General features: G+C 39.9%; 1 protein-coding gene across 3 annotated transcripts in view; it reads right to left on the bottom strand.

Annotated features, from left to right (window-relative positions):
• Positions 1 to 27,791, bottom strand: part of LOC124300742 (uncharacterized) — a 69,886-nt gene that overhangs the window by 18,008 nt on the left and 24,087 nt on the right. The gene's annotated exons all lie outside the window — the stretch shown is intronic.

Below are 27,791 nucleotides of genomic sequence, written 5' to 3' on the forward strand. Positions count from 1 at the left end.
TAGATTTTTAACGATTTTCAAGCGATTTGAAAAGAAGCGTCAGTATCTAAGATTTCGTTTCTAATTCCATTATTTTCTGTTTCTGTATTCTTCAAAAGATCTTCGGTAACTTAACTTATGAATATGATATTTTGCCAAATATCAATGAGTTGCAATTTACGGCTATTTCTTAATAAAACTAATAAATAGTATCGATGCTTGGCTAACCAGCTTCCTTAAACCACTCGTCGACCTGGTGGAAAAGCTCAACCCGTCTAGAGTTTCAATTCGTAATTCATTCAACGAAGGCGAATTCCACCCTGCATACTGCTATTAATCAAAACAAGCCCAACGGCACGCTGATGACTATCCTGACCTAAAATTCATTCTCTGTATGCAACGAAGCAGTTGGCCATTCATAGAGCTCGCTATCAGTCCGTCAGTAAAACTGAGAATCCAATCTTAGATTAACGCTAGGAAAGTTACTCCGCAGCCCAGCAAACTCCAGTTTTCGATTCACGCTTCTTGGGTTTGATTAACCGTGACTATAACTCGACTATCAGGTCATTAGATTAGCCAAGGATATTAATTTATTGTTTTACTTGAACAATACAGGAGTTTATTACAATACAGGCACCTGATTAACTTCGAACAAACAGTTTCTATACAGCGAACGTGAACTTCGCTTGATACGATTAACATGATATTGTAACATAATTGAGGAAGTGACGACGAGAGAGAGAGAGAGAGTTCAGAAAAATTCAATACAAATTGTTCGCATAAACGCGAGCTTTTTTTCGCCAGCCGAATGCCAAGGATTGATAGAAAATCGTAGGATTTGGAATATGACGCTATTAATTAATTTTAAAAGCACTTAATTTTTCGCGTCAATTCACCCGTAATTAAGTATAAATTGCCTGCGGTAGACGAGATATCTCTCCCTCCATTATAAACCCCCTTATATACATATAGTAAAAACGTTTATACTCCGAAGAATTCCTATTAAACCGCAAATTAAAATGATAATTAACAAGCGTTAGCCAGCCGCTGGTAAAGTCAACAGTATAGTCCGAGAGTATCTATTGTTTCGTGAAAATAATCAAACCCCATACAATTTTCACTGGATAATTATTGACTCGCTATGGGATAATCAAACGCGTTTCTCTGCAGCTACTCGTGATAGCAACGAAATTGATGTTTACGAGGTATAAGCGTCCTCCGCAATGAGCCTGATTGTATCGTGTCCGTGCTGCATCCGATAATCCAGTTGCATCATAACCGCGCCACTTGACAATCGCCATAACTTGTTCGAATTTATTAATAATTTTACTGCCGAGTATTGCCGCTCTCCATAATATATAATATAACGCCTCATGCATAGGAGAGAGAATTATCATACAGTAAAGGATTTCGCATGTCTAATTTTTCGTCACATTAGGTTCGATCCGAGAGAAACTGAATCCCACCGAATTGCGCGTTTTTCTCGCTGCAAATCTCAACCGCATATTCGTGTAGGTACTCTTTGCATAAAGGCAATGCATTCAGCTTATTTGGGTTACTCGGCTGTACAACATATTACCTTGACATGAATGCTACGATTTACGACGTTTCCTGCACGAATTCGAGTCTCGTTCGTGCTGATATGGCAGAAAAATTTCAATACCTTACCAAGAGGCAAAAGGTTACTGTAACATTACATCGAGAAAAAAAGTACGCTGGGCTCGAAATGAGGCTGCGAAAGTCTCGCTGAACACTGATTCGTTGGGCACGGCTCGATTGATCGAGTTCGGATTTACTTTGCATTTGCGTAAGCTAATTAAACATCGATAAGAAAGGAATAAATCCACCGCGACTCATCGGGAGCAGGAAAAAAAACCAATTTATTAACCGAATTTCTTGGTATACTATCGTGATCTGATCTCAAAAAGACTGTTCCTACCGAAAAATTTCAATCGAGCGCAACGAAGCGAAGAGTTCGTAAAACGTTTCATTGAACACCCCGCAATATGAAATGATTGTCTACATTTTTTCAAGAGAAAACTGAATACCATTTACCTCTGTGCCAAATTTTAATTCATCGTGTTCAATTGAATCGTTCATAACCGGCATGAGCTTTCCATAAAATTAATTGATTGATTCAAATTCGCTTTTATTGTCCGAATGGAACGTACGAGGAGGATTATTTGTACGATCGAACCGGTGGCTGTTTGAGTTCTGTTTTAGATTTATTTCTGGTTCGCACACAGCTTAGACACGTCGAAATTCATTCGATATCTTGTGTCCACAATCGAATCTAAGCAAATGTTGGACTCCGTCCAAGAAATCGTTGTGAGCGGTGAAATTTTTCCTTTTATACCATTCCCAAACAAGATTCTTTCCAGCATGTAGGATCAACGATATAATTTGGTACAATATTCACGTATCCGGAGGAACGTGCGTCTCTCGCTTTCTGATCGCCTGCCTGACGAGCTCACTTATTGGTCTCCCAGGTTAAATTGGATTCAGCTCAATTCCGTGACGTTCAAAGTTTCGCGAAAGGTATTTCGAGGTTGCGTGAGGCACGTGAATAATTGAAATTACCCGACACTGTTACGGGACATCATCGGTACTAGACGAAGGTTTCAGTTTTCCCGTAAAGTCAATCACTGCCCGAGTGAAAAATTCATTTTCATGCCGGTAACATTGGTGATATTAATTTTATCGATCCCATCTACCTGATTGAATTCACGAACCGTGAAATTGTTTCGATTTTTATTCACGGGATATATGTAATGAAATTTTTGTAATTGGATGAAGCTGCGATCGTTATGGTACTTCAGGAGCAAATAATCCGTTTCAAACACCTTCGAGAATGGGGGAAAGAAAGCCAAGCAATAGGGGGAAAATTTGCTAAATTCACCCCATCGCGAAATGGTCAAGAAAAAATTTTGTTGCGAATTCTCCGTGCGCGCGATGTGTAAATATATACTTTGGTGATGATCCTCCCGAAAAGCTCGAATATCACGAGTGTTCCATGGGTGAAATTGATTCGCAGCGCTCTTTGAGCTTCGGTCACAAGCTTGAAAAACATTCCCATCATCTTCCCTACGACATACGTGACTTTCGTAGTGTGACGTTCAACGGCATTCGGACAAGCTCCACATGGAGCCGGTGGATGAAGGGCTAAACTGTCCGTCAGTCAGGAACACGCAAGGCGTGTCGAGTGCGGTTTGAGAGGTGTCCCTGCATCCCGAAATCGGTCGACACCGAAAATTTAACCTCAGAAATCCCAGACGAACAATCCCAACAACGCAGAGGCGGGTTTTAGATTGAATTTTCACACGAGACGGAAGTCTTGTTGGATAAAGGGCGAGCCTCGTAGGGAAATCCTCAACACCCTCTTCCTCACCCTGTGGTATCGTTATTTGTCCTCTTCCTCTTCCTCGGCTTCTCGTCCTTTTCTTCCGTCACGTCACCCAGATTTCCCTCTCTGGGATATTGCACTTCAGCCCGTATACGTACACAATCTTCCCAAAGGTTCCTCCGGGACCTAAACTATGCCACTGTTTTACAGCGTTCGTCAACCTCTCCTCTGCACGTATATATATTATACCTATGCAAATGCCTCACGTAACGGGGGTCGCTTAAAGCGGCATTAAATCCCTGTGGCTACCCCTCTGCTGCTGCAGCTAACAATAAACGGTTGAAAATATTTCATGATGTAACACCGGCCGGCTATGGAAAAATTAGGGATGGTAATTGGGGAAATGGATCCCTGAAACGGGGGTAGGGGAGGTTTACCGGAAAATACAGTTTTACGGAAAACTGTGACTAATGAAAAGTACCAAAGTGGTTTACGAAATTTTCCACTTCGGTTAATCTAGCCGATACCGATATTGCTTTTACTGTATTGCAAAGAAGAAGACGGTACATGGGTAGAAGAAAAAGTGCAGATATTACTCAAAACTACAGAAAAAGAGGGAAACAGCAAGGCTTTTGGTAAACAATATTCGTGTCAGCTATATTTTTTGGTATAAATATCGCTGATTTTACTCTGCACACAGTGATTTTCACGGTTTCTAGGGTAAATTTTGTATTTTACGAAGTAAAGTTTACCAAAAAACCTGACGTGTCCCTCTTTTCTTGCCATTTTGAGTAGAATCTTCTCTTTTATTCTTTCCGTGTTCAGCTGAATGTGATTTTAACTTGAACTTTTTTTACGGACATGGTATATCGAAGTTACGTTTTCTTGTTTACAGTTTTTTAACCCGTAGGCTACGCTGGAGACCCACATCAAAAACAGAGATATCAAATAACGTGAAAAATCCTGGAGTACTCTTTAAGCATTACATTTCAACACAAATTAATTATTTCAATAAAATGAAGTGTTTTAATATGGGAAAAAAATCATAAAACATCAAAATACCGGAAAATGGATCATTCTACTCAAATAATTATAACACAACGAATTTTCAATATTTTGAGCTGAAAATCAACCGATAAACTCTCAAGACACAGATATTTAAGGAAAAAAAAATAGGGAGATACTCCACAATGGAAAAAAAGGTATTTGAGTTTTTGAAAAAATAGTGAATTAACGATTTTTACGATATTTTATTATTTATCTTGGATTAAAACAGATTATTTTGGATGTTTTTCATATGGAATTTACGGTGAACATACCGTGGGGTCATTTTAACGCCGGTGCGCAGCGTATGGGTTAAAGGGACTAGTATTTCGCGATAACTAATTACAACAGAAATCAAAAATTCATTTTCTCAGCCAGCAGTATGCATTGTGGGGGTCTTGGAAAAATCATAGTCAACTGATGTTTACCGTTTGAACATCAAAAACCACATTTTACTTCATTAATTCATGGGCCGTACGCAGCATTAATTTTTCAGTAAAAGATTGAAGGCTCATCGTAAGTCCAACTTCACTTCATGAGGTAGTTACTCTTTACAAGGTATGCCACTTCCGTTTAAGTGCAGAGATTATTTTACTTCTCACTTTTGGCTAAGTTGTGAAACTAATATACGTCTTTTTTCTAAATTTTCATCAATGTTCAGATTATAAACGAGATTATTAAAATTTTTCCGTTGATTCTTGTACTAGAGCAAAAATGGTTTTCTAAAGAGAAAACTGAATGCCTTGTGAGTCAAATCGGACTAACGGTGATAATTTTTAACTTTACGACAAGTAGCTAGTTTTGCTGAAAAATGGTCTATGAATTCTTCATGTTCCTGAACCTTGTATCCATGAATTAACTGTATAAAATATGGTTTTAATATTTAAGCAGTAAAAATCGAGGAAGAATTTTTTGAAAACGTCAGAATATATAGTATGTACCTATTTGAGAAAAAAGTAGATAAATACGGATACAATTCGATTCGCTACCCACTTTCTCTCCATCTTTCGATGGCTGTCTCGTACTTACATGAGAAACTTGACTATTCGGCTTTGTAAATCCAGGTAACTACGGTACATAGTTAAAACTGCTGCAGGAATGCTAAGAACGAACAGACCTGCAGAGTAGTTTCAGCAACTAATGTCTTACCGTGGAAAGTACATATTATGCTATACCTAAGTGCACGTTTACTCCGTACGTATTGCGCCCGTGGGCAGAAGACAATTAATTTAAGCGTGGCTTCGTGCGAGGGAAATGCTGAAGCTACGTTATCGTGAAATTCTCGAAGCCATGACAGATTGACTGACAGGTATTGGGCAATTTTCAAAATGAGGTAATTCGCGTTTGGAGAATCTTGCCCGGGTACTATTTTAAACTTGTGTTAAGGCAGCAAAGGTCAGGACATTTTCGAAGGTTTCCAGTCTCCAAACACCGGCACCGTCGATATTTCGTCGTTTAATCGAATTCCATTCGAGTTAATGTGTTTAAGAATATTTCCTCTTTTACTGCTCTTATCGAGTTTCAATTCCCGGCTCGTCCATTTAACGTAAATGATGGAAGTGGTTGGCTCGAGTTTATGTACCCGGTACGCGAGTTGGCGGAAAGATTAAGCGAACGAAAGCATGTCAGGTCGAAGTCTGAAGGTGATTAAGGTACGGCTACATCGAGTCAGGCTAATCAAAATTATCTTATTAACGAAAAGTCATTAATATCTAAAGAAATAAAACACCAAGATGAAGAAAAGTTCCTCAAGAACAGCAGGGCGCGTTTTTACTCCCTAAACGGGAAAACGATGTCCTTTGTCCATGTTTTACGTTTTGAGGGTGTTCAGCGCAGCGGGGTTCACGTTGCTTTGTAAACGTCCTTCTAGACGTGCTTTCGTCGTGTGTGTTTTAGCTGTCCATTTACACAATGTTACAGGATGTCAGGACCCCCGCTGTGGAATTGGGTACGAACAGGACGACTCTTGATATTAGACGTCAGGTTATTTGAAACATTCTCGAGATTTCAGAGCAACCCCTCTAGCCGTTTTCACATGTATCACGTAGACTTGCAGAGAATTTCATACCTTATTCGAGCGCAGAAGTGTGTATGGGGTTGTGTGTCAAGGGGGTGGCGGACTAGATATCGAACCTAGTCTATGCCGAGTTGAGTAGTCGATTTGTATTTTCAGAATCCTCGTTTTACAACGGTCCTTCGATCTATCGACGTTCAACCTGTTGACAAAAGTTACAGGATCATTTGTCGTCGCAACGGACATTTCTTCTCTGCCTTTCGGTAGTTGCCAAAAAGTTGCTTGGCAAAAATTTCATTGTGGTTAGTTGAAATTTTTCATCTATACTTGACGCTCGTACGCTGATCAATCAATTGCAACAGAAGATGTGAACGGTGCAAACTAGAAGAAAATAAATTTTTCATACGATCAATTGGATAATTTTAAGGACGGAATAGCTGTCCAACGGCTTCGTGCAATGAACACTCTATCGACGAAGCAGCTAGTGCATAAATTGTGTGGCAATAGACTTGCAACCCATTTGCAGACTTCCATTAGGTTTTTTCGATGCCCGATATTCGAGAGGCGAGTAGTAACGTATCGCTGAATGCAACCGGAGTACTGAATATTTTAGATTCGGTTTGCCGATACGACTTTCTAGAAGGAAATATAGACTTGATTTTACAGCGACAGAATTTTATTCACTGATAACAGTTATCGAGTGACAGGCAAAGTTTGCCAAATGTCTTGCCAAGCCGTGATTCAATTCGCGACGCGTCTCGTACAATTTTTGATGTACAGGAGTCATATTACAACTATAACGTAACTTCGAATGTATCTTCCTGCAGTCTGCGGATGCACACGACAATTTTACCCTGTACTATTCGCAAGAGCTTTTGGCTTAACGCCACCTTGCGGTACTGATTACATGAGTCTAAATATAAATGACGGCTCGAAGATTGACCTCCTTGGGTTTAAATGTCGTTGTAGGGATCGCAAAAAAAAAAAAACGAAGTAGAATATGAATGAATTAATTACACAGCAGACTGAATTATCCGCTTCTGGTTGGCGACCGCGCGGCGTGAAGAAAGATTCGAAACACTGTGTGTGTAGCGGCTCTGCTTTTTCCAGTATATAGATGTGTTCAAACTTGCTGAATTATTTATCAGGTATACATGACTAGGTATACATATATACACAATATCTGTACACATCCAAAAGCGAGGCTTGTCTGATTTTATTATGGTACCATTAAATTCAGTCTCTCTATTCGCCGGGTTGACACTCGAGAATTCGTCGCGTTCAAACTCCTGCATCTATTCTGATTTATTTATTTTTTTCTCTTCGGAGATTTTACTCCCAGAAGAGTATAGGTATCTACATATATACAGGTATAGGTATATACGCCGAGAAGCGGATTGTCCATGCTTGGGAAGCCCTCGACTCTCTTTTGCAAAATCTAGTCGAGTTTGCGGTTGGGGGGAACCGGATACTTAAGGCGCCTTAAGGACTTAAGAAACTCGGGACTGACGATGAAAGAATTGGCCAGAGAGAACGTTCCGAGTCTGAAGTAAGTAAGCTATACCATTTCACAGGAATTGAATTTTTCAATTATTATTCTTAGCTTATGGTAGAAAGAACGCGGTAGTCGGTTAATGATGAAGAATTCGACACGATGGCTTCTTTCTCAATTGTACGATTCCAAATAAGAAGTGTTTATTCTCAAAAGTATTATCACCCGCATACGTATCGTCGAGTCTTCAAATGAATACAGTTATTGGTTTCTATTTACGTATTTCATTATCGACTGCCCACGGCTGTTTAGAATTTATAACAAACCGTGGTGACGAATTTTCTAAATAAAGGTACCAGTAAATCAGGAGCAACAGGACGACGTACTACAAAGATTATTGGTCCTTACTCGCTTAAAGATAATGGTCTTAGCCATTAAATGCATAATTATTCGAAGCGCGCGTTTCTCATTTAATTGTAAATCAGAGTACCAAATACAGAATCTTTTTAAATTGCGTTCACGAGGCGATTCCAAATGTATAACATGGTACCCGCCCACCCTGTTTCCTTCTACACGTTTCCTTCCCGTTCAGAACGTTTTTTTCTTTTTTTGTCTTACTCAAAAAGTAAATACCCGCAGCATCCAGGGTTTTTCATATAAGCCACATTATACGTAGAGTGAAATAAAAAGTTGAGAACCCGTTATAAGCCGATCTTCTGGCAAGGGCGTAAGTCAAGATGCGCCCTTGTTATATCGACCCTCTCGATTCCTCTAAGACGTGAGGAGAAAAGCTTGTGGTGAAATTCGGCAACCTTTTTCCCCCCCGTCGAAAGAAACAACCCAGATGACACGAGCGACGTTGCGGTAAACACAGATGAATGTCTTTTCCGCAGTCGAGGTTGAAGTTCCAAAAAAGAAAGAGGGACAGAAGAAAAAAAAACCAAAAAAAAAACAACTATTTTTGCATGTTACAGCGAGCCCGTGATTGTTATTTAATGAGACTGTGCCGGTAAATCTGATTGGAAATGTTTTTCAGTCAATACCAGGTGCTTAGAAGCTTGTTTATCACTCAATGGCACAATTGTATTCCATTGAAAAACGTCTTATATTTGAAATGGTAACCGTTCAGATGATATATCGGTATTGTACGCAAGCTTTAAGCTAATATGAGTGAATATTCGTTCCGGAGTTTATTCTTTCTTTCTCTCATTTTTCTTTTTTGCCTAGTTCTCGTCGAGTGAAAAATTGGCATTTATCGAGCGAAACGAGATGCTAAAGGAACAACAGCGGAATGGATTGCCCGAGGTTTTAGTTCGGTTGAAAAAATTCGCAACCGCGCTTTACTCGGGCTGTACGAATTGCAACGACGACTGAGAAATCACCTTAATTGGGGGAGAAAACCCCGACTCTGCACAGCTAGTGGGAACTGAAAAAAAGGGAGACGCAATGTTATATCTTGGGCTTCGCACTTCAATTCCCTCCCCCTCCCCCCTGCCACCGCGACCCGCCCGCCATTCATTTTGTTTTGCTTTATTTTCACATTTCTTATTTCCTTCACTCTTTTATTCTCTTCATTCCTTTTTCCAAGTGGTGGAAACTCGCGAGGGGCGAGGGCGGAGAATTCCGACCTGTGCAAGTACCCTGAAACTGGAATATTTGTTGAATGAATTTATACGCGACTGCTAATAAGAGGTAAATTAGGGAAGAGAGCCCGACTCGCTAATTTGTTTTTTTCTTTTCATTTTCGTTTCATTTCTTCTTCCGATCCCCGGATACTCGAAAGCTGCGATCCTCTCGACTAACCATCGACGGTAGGTACTCAGGGACGCTCATTTCAAGTGGAAACTTTTAATTGCGGGATGAAAAGAAAACACAAGTTATGCGATATACATCAAGAGTAAAAAAGTTCGCTGTAGGTAGTTTTGCACGACAGGCTTTCTCAGCATGCGCGACGCAGTCGATGAAGAGGATTTTGTAAACAGCCCCACCTTGACACAGTTATAGAATAAGGGGGATAGAACCGCGGAATATATACCTCGGGATAGAGAGACAGGGACGAAGATATAGGGGAGGAAAATAAAGCGTTTGAAGAAGAAAAGCAATCGAGAAGTGGAGAGAAGAAATAGGGGAGGGGCGAGGGGTAAGGGGGATGGAGAAATACCGATATTAAGCGATAGGGATGAGGGAGATATTAAGAGATGTATAGAGCTCGTTCTATTCTTCGCATGCCAGGACTGTCTGACATTTTTGGTCGATCTCGATATTTGCAGTATTCATTTGGCACCGTGACGTTTGCTGACAACGTTCAATGAGTATATTAAACACGTACATAAGTTGCATATATATGTATATATATATATATATATAATGTACGCTCTGGGCTTTTTTCCATCACAGTTGCACTGCAGAAGCTGCGCAATGCAGCACACGTATGACAAACCTTTCTATGCGGGATTATTTTGGTGAATGGAACCGATTCACCCCTCCGGTATATCGCCGGGCGTGTGTGTTTGGGAAGATAAAAAATTTTCAGAAAGATGAATCAGGCTTTCTTTCAATCCCCGGTAATCCACCATGGAAAAGATAAGGGGCGAGCGGAGTGGCTTTAATGCGGCGAGAGACTCGTACACTCGCGAATATGTATACGAGTGGAAAATAGTGAAAGGACGATCGAAGCTTCGGGTTTCACGGTTCTTCCTCTGCTCCATAATATATGGGGCATGCGCGATAAACTAATGAAATTGTTCCTGCGGTACGGGTATGTATTTAAGTGAGTATAACCAAGCTGCACGTCGACGTGTATTTCAGAACCGTGAAATCTAGCATTTATCAAGATGCGAAATCCGATCAGGCCCGAGGATGTCTTCGGAATATCTACAAAGAGGAAATGTACCACACGGCTGCATCGGAGCTTTTCCGATCAAAGCCATCCAGCAGCATAGAGTGGAACCGAGCGGAACTAAGTGGAGCCTTACACACACATTCGTATATGTGTGTGTGGAAATAGGCGAAAACGGAAGACGCCGAGTGCACAACTGCGATAAAATCGATACGTCAATCGCCGAAGAACAGGAAGCGGATATCTGTATACGTGTAGCCAAGCATCGGGATATTGGGGAGGGCTTGGCCCACGATTCCTGCCGCCGCACACGCTGATTTTCACCCCAATACATATTTCGTTCGCTTATTCTAGTCGGCCTTCATCCGGGAATACTTCATGTAATATATATATATGCGGTTAAGACTCTGCGATCGTCCTGAGGCCGGGGAAATTTTCTGAATGAGACAATGTTTCTACATACGAGTGAGAAATTGGAAACGGGGAATTGGCTCGGAGTTTCCATCACTTGGAAAATTTTCATTTTTAATACAGCTACCCGTAGAAAATTGTAGTCAAGTTGGTATCGTTACAACACCGGTTTCGAAAATTGTTCAAATTGCAAGGAAATGTAGAACAATGTAACAGATTTTCTGGTTACAGCTACAAAAATCGTTTTTGTTTTGTAAAAATTGACATAATTAAGTACTGGATCATCACGAAGACAAAATGTTTAGTTCCAGTTTCTATACAGCCGTTAACTATTTTTATTTTGAACCACAACCGAAAAACATATAGCTCAGAGTAAAAAATAGAAATGAGTTTTCTGACAGTGATATGAAAATCTTCTATTATGCTCTGTGAGTTTCTGTTACACCAAAGTTAACGGTTTTTTTCTTAGTTTTGTACGGTGATGTCAAATTTTTGAAAATATGAGATGGAAGCCGAAGAGACAAAGAGAAATCCTCCACCGTATCACCAATCTTGATTCCACTGATTGCAACACTGAGCTTTCGAGCTTCGCGATTATACCTATTACATGAAACCATAGCTTAGTCTGTCGGTCGAAAAACTCCCGCTAGCAGAAGGCCAAAGAGTATAAGCATCATTAAAGGAAAAGGTTTCAGGGGTCTTCGAAACCGTTTCCGCCGTTTGGCTCTGACAAAATAACCAAAAAAAAATATGAATAAAAAAAGATGCCCGGTTTCCTCTTGTCATTGCTGAAGATCCTTTGGTCACAGCGATGTCTGTTGCCATGTAGCCGAGTGGCAGGTAATTGTGTCGCACAAGGATGCTGACGTGCTCAGTATTGGGCTGCCTCCTCATCAGTTGAGGAATCGATCAGCTCAATCACGAAGTCGTAGGTTTGTCGAACTTTCTTCACCAAATTCTCTGGATGTATATTGCCCTGGTAAAATAAGCATGAAATTCGCAACTAGTTATCGGATTGACACTCATAGCGTGGTTTGTCTCGTTAATCTCCTTGACGTCTGTATATAAATTCTTTAAACGTGACCGGCGTATCTGAGCTCTTGCGATACAGGTGAAATTTACACACCCATCAACCTTCCCATCTGGTCCTTTAGGCTGTAATATAAGTATACTTGTCCGACGAAACCGCTACACTTTGTTACTGTAACACGGTTGAGCAATAAATTTTTTACCACGTCCACGCTAAGCCGACATAACATTCCTGGATTATACTTGTATCTCTGGTCATTTATTCTCCGCACCTGCACTGCACGTTACACGTTATATGTTCGGCTGGTTTCTGATTGGTTTATGTGGTTATTTTTTGAAACATGCGAAATGGTTTGATTGCTTTTTAAGCCTGCTCATGCCTTCTCACATTTCTTTCGTTGACAAAAATTCTTTTTTATTATTTCCTCTGAAGCACCACGCGAACTTCAAATGAACAATCTGAATATCAGTTTGCATAAATGAAGAGCGCTGATGAAATTCGAAAAAACTAACACTTAGGTACCTTCGGGAAAGGAGGAACAAAGCTTGGTGGATAATTCGATTGCCGGTTTCTATACTTTATTTTACGATTCGCGAACGTTGATGAAATTTCACTTATATAACCCAAAATTCATTTTGGACAATCAAATTTGAATGCTTTCAACTTCTAAGATGTCTGTTCACTTTAAAGAGGAAGAGGTAGATGGGAGGAAAAAAGTATAGAAGGACCGTTGGACCGTTCCATCTGAAATTTGAATACGTGCTCAATCTTAATTTTCATATCGATCCGTAAAATCGATTTCCAGCTCGGGCGTCGATTGAATCTCATAGAATTTCCTGTGGTAGCACGATTATATGGTTCACCGTTTTTTTAAAAATCGGCAGCTTCTAAAATTTGTTAATTTTCTAATTGTCGATTAGTTTTTGTCAGTGTGTTCCAAGGGTAAAGTTTTAGATTCCATTTGCACGCTTACACGAACATCCAAACTAAAGCCAGTGAGTCATCGGATTTTGAGAAATCTCCGAGTGGAGTTTAAACGCCTTAGGAACACGGGCGATCACCTCTAAAACTTTAAACAAGTTCAGACAGTCAAAAAAAGAAAAAAAAAAAAACAGCCGAGATTGACGCGAAGATAATTTAATCACGAAAAACCTCGACATAAAAATAAATATAAAAGAAAAGCGAAAAAGCTGCAAGCCGTTCGGAAATTTATTTTCACACGAAGAGTAGAATGCTAGTTTGAAAATACCATGGACTATCACATATCGAAAGTTCGAAGAATCCAAGAAACAATGTTGTTGATAAAAGTTTTCGTTACATAGGACGATACAGTCCTGAGAGATCCATTATTATTTGTGACACTTGCAACGTCTTCGATTCAGCTATACAGCTATAGCCGGATCGCTACATATGGATCTGTGACAAAGTGGAAGCTGTATGAGAAGTCACCAGTTATCCGCTCTCGAAGTACTGCAGGAGTAAATTTGAGAGTCAATCTGCGATTTAACTCTCGTACTTCGGAAGCGAATAACTTGTGCTTGGCTCTTCGGAATGACACTTCACCATACATAGGTATACCTTTATTCCTGTATATACCCAGTAACATGGGTGGCTTTAAATCTCACTTGGTTATTTTCATGTTTTTTTAAAACCTCTTCATAAATACATGACGCTGGTCATAAAAAAACGTCGTCAACTCTGACGTCTCGTGTATATATAAAAAACGTGTCCCAGAAAAATCAGTTTATTTTAAAACCTAGTTAAATTATGTAAACATATACCTTGCAAGTTCAAAGCGTTCGAATCTATAACCGTCAAACCCAAAACACTTCAATATTACAACCCGATTACAAATTCATGCCTTTTACAAGACCAATCTCATTATGATATACGAAGGTGAATGTTACCACACTTGCTTTTATCCTTTACATCCTTTGGTTGAACGAAAAAGTTACACGATATCTTAGAGACGCATTGAAAGTATTTTTGATATAATACAACTGACATTTACTCTCGACCATTTTGTTTTCGTTCATATTACAGCAGACGTTTGCCTCTCGCTAAGAGCACTACCGCCCATTATTGCTACGAGTATTCAGTTAAAGAATTGATCTAACGATTGACAATAACGGCATGTTTTTCTTGTTCACTTTATATGCCACGTCTAGAGATTTCTCGCAGGTGTAAAAAATGAATGCAAAAAAGTCCGCTAATCATGTGCTACACGTTCGTATAGGTTTGCACACATTTGAAATTATCTCGCGCGGCATCTCCGAGACTAGAATAGAACTGCTTACAGGTACCTACACTTCTGTCTTGTGCAGTAGCCCACACAGTAATGAGATAGGAACCACTTAACCCTGGTCACACGTGCCTAAGGACTTGCTTCCGAGGTTAACTTGAGTTTGGAATTTAGTTTAGCACTAAACCCCTGTTACTCATTGTCAGCTCACTAGATGCAGTTCGGTGTCAACGATTTCCGGCGCTCCTTTTACGCCAACAATGCAGAGCAAAACAACAGCAGAACTCACGTATACATAACCAATGAAATTACTTCTTGGCACTTCAACCAGGTGATGTGTACTTTGCTAGTTTGAACTTCAGGCGACATAGGCAAACGATAGCGACAAAGAAAATTGAATCAAACGAATCTAGACAACTACATTGATACGGTGGTCTGTGCCGTTTGGATTTAATGACGCTGCAGAGTATCATGGCACACGTGTTACTGCCGTCCCTGAAGGGTATAGGCACTTGGATTTTAACGGGCATCCCACTGTATTCGCCATACTTTGATTAAACACAGGCATCTGCAAGTTCTCGCTCAGGTAGTATATCTAGGATCAAGACAACGAGCTAGCTGGTATTTACGTGTATCTAACACTAAAGCGGACTGCGTCTAGGGTCATTTCTTCGTTATAATGATTGCCGGTTTATCGGTGCGTTCACAATCTGCCAAAGCCGATTAAGTCGACAGGATCCCTTTTTCGCCGACGTAGGAAGTCACGTTTTGATTAAACGGCGCTACCTCAACTGTCCACTATGTGATCGAAGCATCACTGCAAACCGTGAGGCCATTCCTGGCTTTGATTAAGGATTAATGGGCCGCTCCATTGCGCGACAGATAATTTACGAAAAGGGGAAAAACCGTTGAAAAAACATTCAGCACTGGTATTTGAACCATCGAAAATGAACTAAATGAGACCGAAAATATTAGGATCGCTTTTCTATTCCTTTGCTCAAATTTCTGAGATCTCGCAGACTAATGTCGTTCAAATTTGCTCAGAATCATGTCTGTTCCATTACAGTAGGAATGTTGTCTTATTCGCGTGCATCATCGTTGTTGGAGATATTTCAAACGATTTTCACCTCTTTTTCTAAATTTAAATTCCGAAGGCATCGCGACCCGCTCATCATCGAACACTGGGGCCAAAGATATACTCCTTGTTTCGATGGATCGAAAATTCGGGGTTGTTGGTCCACTTGCGGTTTACACACTGACAACACATATTAAAACGACAGTCATATCGTGCTGCGGCTTTCACGGCTCACGTCACACGGTCGGCAAAGGGTAATTCGATTCAGTGACGCATATGGAAAGAGAACGGGTCATCCGTGTGCTTAATTGACTTTGATGGGGTAGTGAAAACAATACGCACCGCTGGACATCTTACGCAATGCTTTCTTCCCGGGGGTAATATCGCAGTGAGCTTTTTGATGGATTTTGCGAAACGACGAATACACCAAAAACAGTGATGTTTTGGTTTTTTTTCGCCACGCGTTATTGGGAAATATGTTCGTAACTACGCGGCACCCAATTCGAAATCCTTTTTCGTCGAGTTTGCCTTTCGTTTGAGCGACAGAACATCCGCTTCAATAAATTTTTAACACGATTTCGATATCATTTAATCATCCCCGTATTCCGTCGTCAAACTTGTCGGTTTTTTTCACCCTGACCGACTCACGGGGCTTTGTATATTTCAATTGGATACTATTTTGCTGAGTCGGAACCTCGTGATTTCGCACTTACTACCGTCATAAACTTGGAAAGATTTACCGTTATCAGATACTTTTTTACGTCCGATCTATACCGGGCGTATTCCGACAACCCGGAACTTTCAATTTTAGAAGCGCTACTATCATTCCAATCGCGAATTAACGCTCTTGGGTAAAAAAGTGATGGATTTCCATCTGTTCTGGCTGTTGAGTTGCAAAGGTTGCCTCGGCCTGAAGGTATGTTTTGTTAATACAGGCGAATTGTAATTCCATTACTTCTGTTCTGCATAAAGTTTTATTCTTCACTGAAGAATAAACATTCGAGGAATTTCATCAAAACATTTCCGTCTGCTCTGTTATAAATGAACGTATTTTCCTCCAGTCACTCAATACCGAGCCACTTGCACAGCCCTCGACAATGCGGCCATGCTCAAACATGAGACACATATATATGCGTATAAAATGAAGGGATAAGAATGTCAGTTCTTTGCCCGAATCCAGCCCCATGGGGCTTCTCAACTGTCTCGTTTATCCTCCATTTTGTATGCTCCCAAAATGCTTACGTACATATAGGAGTGAAGTGACTCTGCAAGCTTAATAATCTCCCAATTGTCCGAAATCCGAGGACCCTTCTCTTCGATTTACAATACGATTATACCGAAGGACGATGTAGATGCTCTAATTTGCTTAACGTATCGAACAAATCGTCGACCCAGTCAGGAGGTCGTCATTTGTTCACCCCTGGTCAGAGACACACATGGTAACGTTTCCATCGACAGAACCATCGATGTGCCGAGCAGTTACGATGCGTAAAAGGAGAGAAAAATATTTCAAACATGAAGGCGGAGTGTGTCTCTCACTTCTGCATTCGTTACACTCCATTTGAACCGGTATTTATGACGCCAAGAAAACATTCCAACCCTGGATACATACTTCGCATTCATGGCACGATATTACGTATCTCCGTTGCCTGAGCTGTCTGCGAGGCTGCAGACAATGCAGATGCGGCGATTCTCTCCCATAATCGACGGGAAAAAATTTGAATCGCCAAAGGTGTGCTAAACGACGCGTTCCGTCGCTAATGGCGTAATTTTCACATAAACGGTGAGCGGGAAATTCAATAAAAATTTTTGAATACGAGCATCCCGACTCGTGCGCGAAGTCAGCCGTTGTGAGAGACGCAATACTGTCTGTATTGTGTGGTTGTATGGAATGTTTCACGAGCAATTCACTGATAGCGAAAACGCGGCTTGATCATATTTTATCGAAGCTGCGGTTCAGGAATAACTGAAATTGAATTATCACACTCAAGTACTTTCTCGCAATCTACCAATCGCACCTGTCACGCTCCCAGGCTCACTCGCGGTTAGCTGGCCAACTTTACGTTTAATTAATTCCTCGTATTGTAGACTTCCGTGCTTGCACCACTATTCATCATCCCGCCCTACGGATAGTCGGAAACTGTGAAATCCTATTCGAGACTTATGCATGGTCTGGATATTTTAATTAAGATACAACTTTCTACTAGTTACACTGGACTAGCAGCACGGATACGTATATCGCTGTGGTATAGTAGAAAAAACAAGTTGCCTGTACCTGTCTGGAACGTTATGATGGTTTGGAAAGCCACGCTGCAAGTACAACGATCATAGTCATAGTAACACCAGTAAAACCAGTAGGGTACGTGATAAAAAATTTCCCAACTTTATTTTACAGACGAATCGAAAAATGAAACAAAATACCGTAGATTTTAGTAACCTGCCAGTTTCCTGATTTTTTCCGTCAACCTCATCCTGCCTTTTGCCGTACATATAATATCCAAAATCGAATGAATTCCGTCAACATTGCTCAAAAATCATATAGACCCAACCTGTCCGATTGTTTGTAAATGGCATAATGGTCAACGGGCGATTCGAAGGTTTACTTCTGGAGTTTATTTGCGCAACTGGATCGCGATGGAGATTTATAACTCTGGGTTATGTATAAATGGCGGTACAAGAATTTGATACAGCTTTTATGGAGCAGAAAAGAATGGATTCTGGGTGACTTCCACTTCAGTCGAACATAAACAACCAATTGTCCAGTTTTCGAGACAGGAAAGGCAGCGCAGAATTGTATTCCTTTCGCATTGTGCGTGATTTGAGCAAGTTTGGTGCGCGTGAGGGAAAGGTCAGAAAAATTGGACCACTCGAGTATATCTTCAACGTGTCCCCTGCTGTGTCTGGACAGAGACGACGGAAAAACGCTTCTCGATTAGAGTTGTAGGCGGTTTTGAAGAGGAGAAAAACCAGCCAAATGCTCGCGCGATACAAATTCTTTCATCACTAATATAATTGGCACCTTTCCAAATTCCTGTGTCAAAATTCTTTCGCACAAACGACGCTCGATTCTTGTCCTAACAGTGTTTGAAAAGGGTTGCAGACGAAAAAAGGGGTAAAGAATGTGATCTGCGGTTGGAATGTTCCGTATTTAGATCAAATTAATCAGTTTTGACGTTAAATTTGAGTGTATCTAAGCCCTCTGTATACACTAAGTCTCGCACTAAGCCGATTGCAAATGATGCTTAAGACGCGCCAGCTTACGCATGTAGACGCAGAGGTTGAAATGTGAGACGTCGAACGAGGCCTAACGGAATCTGTTCAATAAGTTACAGGTTGTGCGTTGGCTCCTACATTTCTGATCCCAGTGCTCGCCTATGATTTCGCACCATCATCGTATTTTTTTTTAAGTATACGCAGACGTTATGCTTACTACACAGGGCCTTTTCATCGAAATCTGCATTTGAAAACTTATATGTGCCTGTTGTATGAATTGATGGATTTCGGTTCTTGAATTTGACTACTAAATTGTCTTGTATAGAATTCTACATCTTTGAAAACTTCACGTTTCTAACAATACATCCAAACTATGGAGGTTATATAAGATAGTTTATGCAGCTATTTGGAATGAATTGGTAAATATTTATTGTTAACTAACTGCTGACTGATGACTGCTACGAGTCTTCAAAACAACATAACTTCGATTCATCAATTAACGCGATCAGAGAGTTTGAAATCTCACGACCCGTTCGGACTAAGTTGGCTCCCCTGCACCCTGAAGACGAAAAAGTCACGGTTCGATTTCGCCGACCAATAGAATTCAATTATTTTGCGCATGCGCTGCCGGTTATACAGCCTGTTAAATTTCACCGTTTCTTTTGGGAGTATATTGAAGTACGTTATAGCATATGGAAGTATATTAATACCAAGAAGTTTCGGTTCGTTTCCATTAGCCTACGGCAGATTCGTGATGATGGGGAGTGTTTCGTTGAATTTTACTCTGGGTGGATGTACCGCTGGTTCATTAATATGCTCGATGTTAAAGTTGAGATTATACGTAATTGCTGTATCAAAATGTGACTGGTACACCTGTTCAATTACAGCAAATGCTATAAGCACAAACAGAAGAGAAGAAGAAAAAATGGGATTTTATCACGCTGCAGCAAAACTTGGTTACTTGGATTAAAAAGCTTCATTTTCTATCCGCTAGACCAGATATAACAACATTCGCTCACCTGGCAATAGCAAAGGTGAGAAATAAGAAAGAAAAACAACCGAGAATTAATTCAATTGTGCGATACTTGTGGAGAAAACTTCTTCGCCCGGGGCTCAACACTTTGCAGGCTTTTTTACCAATCAATTTAATACACTCTCAACTCTCACGTTCTTTAGATCAAAGAAGGAAAACAAACGTTACGAAAGAAAAATAGGCACGGATTTGAGGCGTGCTATTTTTGATAAAATACCGAAAAACTGTGATTTGAAGCTTATGGGTGTACGAATAGTTTGGTGGGTACTCACATCTCTGGGAGCACCTTGCCCAACTCTCAGACCGCGCTCAATGTTTGACGAGATATCAATCTTGACATTGCCTCGATCCATAAGGTCCACAACCATTATAATTATGTATGTACATACGGTACATAGTATGCTATATGCATGTGTACACAGCTTGTAGTTACTGTGTGCTTAGTATCTTTGATTTATGTGTGGATAGCTGATTTTCCCACTGCACGTTAACGGTTCCCGATCTATTAGATCATGAGACATCGATCAGATATGATTTTCAGGAAATATTTCTGAGCAGCACGCTAATGGCCGGAATTTTACATTCGAAAAAAGAGATCCATCAACGACATCATTTTTAAACGCCATCCCCGACCAGATTTCAAGAAATTGATTAACAATAAGTTGCTAATCACAATTCAATGAATTGTATCTCGCCGCGAAGAATCCCAAATCTATTAGTTCAGTTTCACAATATTAAATATACTCCTATGCGTGAATTGATTTGCCGGATAATGATTGTGAATACAAAGTTCGAATATTGTCAAATAAATAAATGTACGGAAAGTTCAGAAAGAAAAGAAATGTCGAAAGTTGTAACTGAAACTCGGCGATCCTGTTTAAAGGTTGAAAGGTTTTTTTTCGAAATTGCTTGATCTTTGACCGAACGATTTTGTTGTATTGGGAAAGGTGGAAGTTAACTCAAACACAATGAAAAGTTTCGTGGACGAGTGACCGGGTCCCGACCCTTTGTTTAATTATGAATTCAATTTCTCTTGGGATCAAAGGTGAACTGAAGGAAGGTTACAATTTGAATTCAGCCGTGTTTGCGGACGAAACTGTCTATACCTAGTTAAATTACAGACAATATCGAGACAATTAATGTTACAATTCGGTTAACGCGTACTGCACCAAGTTTCGAGAAAGCACATCATGCGTTGTACAGCACGGAGAACACGACGCGTGTAGAAATCTGCGTGAGTGGCTGTTTAGAAACCGCGTCCGTGGAACGTTTTGGGTGTATACATCTATCTACACACGAAATCCGGTTACACCATACATCTTGGCTCTACATATGTTTGTATACCTATAGCCGATATGTACCCACGACGAAGAATCGAGCCTAGATTCGCAAACAAGATACGCGCAGCGACGGTTTACTCCCGGTAAAAAGCTCTTTCAAGTATTCAGCCAAGGCACCGAGGTAGAGAAAGAGGAAGTGGCTTGACGAGATATTAACACCTCCGCACTATTCCGCATCAATCATAGGTAAAAATTATACGTGAACACGCATTAACTCGAATTAGGTTCACGCGGATTGACAGGAAAAATTTCTTGGAACTCGATACTTGTTATGGACATTTTTATTAAGTTTACAGTTAATTGGAGTCAACGTGGGATGATGTACATTGATTAAAATCGTCGGAATTAGAATAATACAAAACCATTTGAATCGCATGAATTTACATGAAACCGAAACAAGCAATCTGAATATCATGAATTCGTCGAAATTAATGCAATGTGATAAAATTGACCTCCGGTGAAACGTAGGTAAGTTAATTCGTTCTCAGGGAAGCAATACGTGGCATTACTTTCGGCAGGTTCGTAAAGAAACCGATAAAATAATACCCGATATACGTATCGGTAGTTTTTTGTGAAACTGACCGCTTAAGGCCAGTAAATATCCAACCATAGCTACACTTTGAATACGCAGAAATGCAAAATGTAGCTTCGGTTGCTTATCCACTGGCGTTTAGCGGTGAGTTTCACAAAAAACTCCTCGTATATTGCGGTTATATCCGGAGCTTAACAAAGTGGGTGACAATCGGGGGAAAGGATATTCTACGGTAAGACGCGAGTGTGCTTTCGCCTCTCGAACAATAATTGGAAGGTTATCGACAACGGGGGATATTTTCCATTTGTGATTTCCTTCCTGTGGAACAGGGATAGGTCCGAATTTACATTCGTTTTCCCGGGAATCGCGACACCGTCGCAATCTTACTTATACAACGCGCTCAAGGATCTTACGGTGATTCTCACTCGACTTGCGGATCATAAGCCACACTCCTGGCCTCCGTGTCTACCGCCGCGGCGCCGTAACCTTCCGCATCCGTTTCTCGCTGCTTCAATTTGCTATGGAATTTCAATTCCTCTCATTTTAGGTTTAAACATCGTCTGACGAGCGGATTTTTTCATGGATTGGAAAAGAGACACAGACTGTTTTTGCGACAGTTGACATTTTATACCTCCAATTCCTTGGAATTTTCCACGATAAGATCTGGACAGCTCGACATTTTGACAGTTAAAGTTCTATTGAGAGATGATCTTTTTTCATCAGCAATGGCGGCCGCGTCTATTCAGCCGTTTTTGTTGCGGTGCAACTTTAGCATCTAGACTACAGAGTCATTACGCGTGATACAAATAATGGTAGAACGTGCACAGCAGCATGTATAAAGAAAATATTAACGACATTGCATACGAAAGGTATAATATTAGTTTTACCCTTGAACTGAAGAACGGAATATCGTCTTGTGAAAGTATAATCGGAAGGTTATAAAAAAGTTTTTGCTTGTTGTGATGCGTTTTTTATACGTAATGCCCATGAGCTCAGAGACAGACATTACGTTATAGTGCGAGTGGAAGAGTCCTGGGAATTCTTTTATTCTGTCACAATGCTTCCATGAATTTATGCCAGTCAGGGTTGGAAGTTGGGACACCCCTTAAAATCCACCCTTGAGACGTGAAGTCCGTGGCATTTTGGAGAAGAGAAAATAACAAAATGTTGGTGCAGGGTATAGGCCAGATAGCAAAGTGGAAGATCGCAGCTGCCACGACGATTTAATTAGGACTCGACGAGCACGGGGATTGAAGGAGAACGGATAATCACTCCCGACGCTCGTCCGCTGATTGTATCAGCTGTCGTGCCAATTGACATACCTGATGCGAGGGCGAATAAAGCGCCAAAGAGACTTTAGTGTCGTTCATTTTCTGCGGATTAACAACCGCGCAGGCGTTATAACAAATTACGTGCATTGTCCGGGCGGAATTTCACGCCGTCGGAATCAAGTATACGCGGCTGTTCATTACGCCTGAGACTATTCTAATTAAGTCCCATTCCCCTTAAGCGTCGTTGTAATACAGAGGGCAACTCCGTTATACGAACACCCGAAGACTCTCTTGGCGATCAGAGCTTACGACCGGAACAATAACACCGTAACGAAAAATTTAATACCCACACTGAGGTAAATTTCATTTCTTACAGCATTGCTAGAAAAATTCTGGTCAAGTGGTTGTATCATTGGTCGTATGATCGTTCAAATGTTGGTGGAAGTACAAAAAAAAAAAAAAAGTTGCAAAAGTAACTATTGTTAGTGTGATTAAAACAGTAGTCAATACTACATTTTCTGGTTATTACAATATCAACCTTGTTTGTTTGTTTTACAACATTTTTTTCAGCTAAAAAAGTCCTTGTCAATTTATTGTTGCACTAACATCATATTATCGCAATTGTTAAAGATAATACAGTACGAGTGATCATAATCGATAAGAATAGAAAGGCATACTGCATTTTCTTGTTAAGCTACGAAACTGAATTTTATTCTGTGCCCAAGACTAAAAATTATTCTCCGTGTATGTATTCTGACACATAGTGTATAACATATCTCTGGCAACTTTCCGAAAGAAATACAAACTTCGAATTTCACTGTACCACTGTCTAATATCTGTCCTAAGTTAATATGACAGACGATTGAAAAGCCTTTTTTTCTTTTACGTTATTGAAATCTCGTGTTGACAGTCGCGAAGACTGCAAGTCTCGGCTTTCCATTCATTCCAACAGTTAGATCAACAATGAGATTCGTGTTCAATCACGATTTCCGAAAGTCGATGAAAATCAATACAGACACATCTGCGAGTACACGCGGATACTTGTCATTTTGAAAAACTCGTACCACGTATGCTAATGTTGAAATTGAATATTCGTAACGAAAAAGTCAGAACCTCGTAAACTCACAAGAGGGTCGAAACGAAAGAGAAATATGAATAAACGGTTTTATACCAGCAGCTGAAGCGGACTGAGTAGATGAATTTAATTACAACAATTATCCTCTTCACACCGAAGAGAATAGAATAAAAACAAATGGAAAAAATTAAACAAGCATGATTTATAGCAACTGACCCGAATAAAACCAATCCTGGAATTTCACGCAATTCTCGCTATTTGCAAAAGTAGGAAAGTTGAACAAAAAAAAATTTTTATACCCAATTATTATAGGATTAATTAATTTGCCAAAATTTGCTAATATTTGCAAAACAGCTTGTTAAATACAAACAGAACAACCAGTTCAATGAATTCTCGAATGAATTCAAATTAATTTATCTTGCACCATCGACGTATTTTCGGACAAAAGAATTTTCGTTTTTGCAAATAACTCACGAATGGCTCGATCGATTCTTGCTCGTGTAAAATGCAACCAGTCCAATTGCAAGGAGATCAAAATGATCAAAACATTGATCTGCGCATCACAAATCGTGGAGATCTAATGAGAACTCGTCTTTTCGTTTTTAGGGTTATTTAAATAATTAACAACTTTCCCTTTTCTTGGTTAGCAGAAAACTGGGACGTCAAATAAAGAAAAAAGAAAGTCACGTACATTATTTTGCTGTTGTGTTAAATGCCGACAGTATCTCGTTCGTCCAATTTTAGATGGGTTAAGTTAGCAACTTTGTCCGTAAATGAATACCGCTACTCCGCACGCCCGAGTGGCTGCCATAAATGTTCGATAATTTTCACATATATTTAAACAAAATGTAAGTTTGTTATTTACAACCAGCTTTAATTTTTTTTTTTTTTTAATTAAGTGTAGAGCTCGTTAAAAATTCTTTTATATCGAGGTTCTCTTACATCAAATTTATTATTTCATTTCTTTCAACATACTCAACTCGACTAAGTTCTACGTTTGCTTTCTGCGTTTATTTTTTATTTTTTTTTTTTTGTTTTTTTTCACCAGACTGTTGAACGCTATTATCCTTTGGTTCTCGACACGTACCAAAGTTACCGAAACGAATTCCTACCAAGGTTCTTTTCCGACGAAACTGTCCCTAAATCTCTCGTACGTCGGATGAAAATGTTTTTTCTCATCCGGACTGCTCCGACCTGTTCGAATGACCCGAAACCCTTGACTTCTGAAGCATCGCTCCGATTTAGGTCAAGGATTATGGTCCTTGGGTACGAAGGTAAGAGGAAACGCAATTTCATCCTCAGGCTAACCTACGCTAATTGAATATCGCAGGTTTCAAGCGTATTTTCAAAATACCATTTTTACCCAGTTTATTCGAATTCCAGTATAAAAAAACACGCTGAACTTTTATACTTTCAATCTCTGTTCGAAACACAATTTTGCACCTCTGACAGTTCATTCTTCCGTTTAAAATTAACGTTGAAACAATTTTATTCAATGGCTTCAACGTTATCTCTCTCGCAAAGTATTCAGGGTATTTAATAAAATCACTCGAGGCTCAACTCAATCACTCCCACATCCTTTCACTCCGTACATCCTGCACGAATGTATGAAAGGTGGGTGTCTGTACAATAGAAAGATGAAAATATTACAAGTGGCTTGAAGTGCAGTACGTCGCTGGGGCTCTCAGCTCCATTGTTTAAATGGCACGTGATACAGAAATTCACCTCTCATTTTGGCATTCAACGTTGAGTTGAAAACAAGAGATAAAAAAATTAAATTAAATAACGCTCTACCTGCATCGCGAAATAATAGTCAAGTCTGATACACGGCGACGTTGCACCTACCATTTGGCAGGCTCACGAGCGAGATTTTTGGGGTCCGAAAGGGTTGAATATATAAACACGTTTATTATACACTGCAGCATCGCCGTAGTTAATATTTACTCAAAAGTGTAGGAGCATTACATGTAAATATATATATATATATATATGTATATATATATTGGTACGTACATATTTCCGAGGGTGCGTCGTCGCATTTCACGACGGTAATTCGCGGGTCCCTAGATTTGCGAAACTCTAAATTCACCAGGAAAGCCTGGCGTTTGGGGTATAATTACTGTAATTAGTAAACACATGGGGCGTGAATATTTTTCCGGCGTTTTGCCAAGTTGAAATAGTCATATATATATTCGTTCTGTACGGGTCAATAAACTTGAATTTATTATTATTTTTTCTCTCTTTATAGCTACTTTGTATAACTGACGCGACGGTAAAATTACCGTGCACAGAAACATAGACTGAAAATCTTGCGGTTAATAATGCTGCACCAGTCGAATTATAAAGAAGCCCTGCACATATATGGGCAATTCCATGCGAACCCGATCAACGCCTGACCCTCACAATTTCTGATTTTGTTTAGAATTTCTTCTGTAAAATCTTGAAATGTTTGAAATATAAAATACAGTTTCTGCGAATTTTTTAAGAATATCAAAATAGGTCCGTTTCAAAATCACTAAATATTTGTAAATAGTTGAGCAGTTGCACTAAAAATCGGTAAAAATTCAAGGTACTGCGTCAAAATTGGATCAATGACGGAAAATTTTTTAAACAAAATCAAAAATGGTGAGGTCAGACGTTGGTTGGGTTCGCATGGAATCCCCATATATACCTAGAGTAATTCTTGCAGCAGCTTTTCATAGGCAAATTTAAATCTGTTGCAAAAGTTTTTCCCCAAGACTCTAAATAAAATGTGAGGTGAATTTTTTTTCCCCCTTTTCTTTTCGCGCAGACATACAATAGCAGTTTGCATGAAATCCGAGCGTGAATGAATAATGGCATTCCGGCGGACACAATGGCGAACGTATTCTTACTTTCGCACTCGAAAGTGTAAGATAATTCAGACGGGTGCAAATCGATCCACTGCTGCACTATCTGACAAAAATTCGAGGTGAAATAATTCCGGATCACTGCTTGTATTTTTATGAAAAGAAAATTTATGCCAAGAGAGCAAGAGCAACGCGAACTCTTCGTAATTTTTGGCCCCATTTCCGTTTCACCTGTACTGTAATAACAGCATGAACCTCAACGTATTTCCCGAGCTTTATTACGCCAGGAGTCAAATAGCATTGTGTAGTTGCGGTGCGAGGCTTTTTAATGGCTTACAAAGACCTATAAAACCGTTGTAGGTAGGCGGGTAGGTAGGTAACAAACACAGCAAACCTCTTCTACTCAAAAGTTTAAAAGCATTTCTCGCAATTAATCTGTTTGTTTATTCAATTCTTTCCTACGTTTCTTCAATATTTTCCCATTCACTTGCCGGTGTTTCCTTTACTTTCATTTCTTCTTTTTTTTATATATACATATATGTATATAAATTGCGAATCGCCTCAGCGAGCACAAAAATTTCCTTGACAGGTGTAACAAGCGAAAGAAGATATGCTTACATCTACGACCCTTGAAACTTGGAACGTCTTATTATTTCCTGAAATAATCCCGGATTGTATGTCTTTTACACGTGTAACGTGTATAAAGTATACAGTTTCTTATCTCCCTTTGAGAGGCGAATATCCCGCAAATTAAGTTACAGCGGCTTTGTGTTACTTTTCATCACAGGAACAGTACCTATACTGAATTCCAATGTGCAGGAAATTTGCGAAGCGCGTGGCAATCGTGTACTCCGTTGTTTTTCCAGTGCTTGGAAAACACCGTCTTCGTAACAGAATCGTTTATCGTATAGCACGATTTTACGATTTTACCGAGTTTTTTTTTTTTCTTCTTCTCTTTTTGTCGAAAAGCAACAATGCGCCGGAAAAAAAATTGTTTCGAGAGAGGAAAGAGCCAGAAACTTTCAACCAA

Source organism: Neodiprion virginianus, chromosome 3, assembly GCF_021901495.1.
Source record: "Neodiprion virginianus isolate iyNeoVirg1 chromosome 3, iyNeoVirg1.1, whole genome shotgun sequence".
Classification (NCBI taxonomy): domain Eukaryota; kingdom Metazoa; phylum Arthropoda; class Insecta; order Hymenoptera; family Diprionidae; genus Neodiprion; species Neodiprion virginianus.